The sequence below is a fragment of the Chelon labrosus genome, assembly GCF_963514085.1.
Source record: "Chelon labrosus genome assembly, chromosome: 3".
In the NCBI taxonomy this organism is placed as follows: domain Eukaryota; kingdom Metazoa; phylum Chordata; class Actinopteri; order Mugiliformes; family Mugilidae; genus Chelon; species Chelon labrosus.
In genome coordinates this window covers 28,950,029-28,951,434 of record NC_140339.1, presented here as the reverse complement: position 1 = coordinate 28,951,434, position 1,406 = coordinate 28,950,029, and positions in this window count along the sequence as shown.

Here is a 1,406-nt window from a genome sequence, read left to right as displayed (position 1 = left end):
ATCCATTTGTTTCTCTGCGTTAACTCTGTGAAAGATGGAAAGAAAGTCCAGTCCTTTATACTGGAGGCAAGGTCTTGGCAGGTAAAGGAGTGGCATTCCCATACCTTCATGTAGTGATTCATAATTGCGGGTCCTGCCCTGTGTTCTGTTTGTTTCTGTAATCCCTGTTCATTCCCCTCCACACTCCTGATATGACCTACAAGGGTACAGACTGGCAAACAGATGGTCACCTCGCACGTGTGATGAAGACGGTCTAACATCTAAAAGCACCATCGATACTCATACAGACATCTACAGCCATGACGGCCATGGTGTGCATCAGACCCAGTGTAGTTTGAACACAAAACTAACTTTCTGGAACAGGAATTCTGTTCACAAAGGCCAGCTTTTGGGCGTAAATCCAGCATTTAAAGTTCTCTATGAAACTCAATATCAAATAAATAATATCAACCTGAAATAGTGTAGCTTTTGAAATCCACTATTCTGACCATTTGTTGGTTCCATTCAAGATTTAACTGACTGAAAGTTGTTGTTTAAGTTCACTGTGACTGTACAAACTGTACTCGTCCATAGCTATAGAATGCATACCACTAACAAAATTTCACCCAATTGGAGTCCACCAGCTGATTGTTGTTGCCTCATGCAGTGAAATAGTCTCTAATAAAGAATGTTTCTCACTGGAAGTTATACATGAGAGTAATTCATGTCAGTGTAATGACGTTTTATTAAATCCCTTCAAAAGACAGACATGGATATAATGTTTATGGTAAACTGGCTGGTGAACTCCATGCTTTAAAAAAAAATGTTATTATATTACTTTGTCTGAGGCTCAACAACTTTGGCACTGAATGTTCAAGTAGAAACACCCAGAACAACCAAATCTAATTTAGACCTGTGGGAATAATAGACCAGCATTATTGCCAGGATGGAATTATGGAATTTATAATGGTATGAGACGAATAAAGACTTCAACAAATACTTCTGAGTGTTTGTATTTGCTTTATCATATTTTGACTCAAGCGATAAAAGCCTAAATCTATCCAAGGTGTGTTCAGATCTATGCGTGATTACCACTTTTCCCTTTTGTATTCTTATCACCAGCAGGCATCTTTAACAATAGAAAGACTTTACAGTGACTCAGTGTGAGTGGAAGGCTGCGATTACTAAAATTCACCCAGACTCATTAAAGAACCATTAGTATAGTTTTACCGTCCACCCAAATGACATTGCGTGGTGTTGTGACGTGGGCTGATGAAGTAAGTATGGTGTTTGTTGCACAGTCATGGGTGTGGCCATTCCATCCACACAGCAGTGCTAATTAACAAATTATTTTCACTTGTGCTGTATGCCGTATGAATTCTGTTTTTATGCGGAAACTTACACAGTGTTTACAGTTGCCCAAAAAG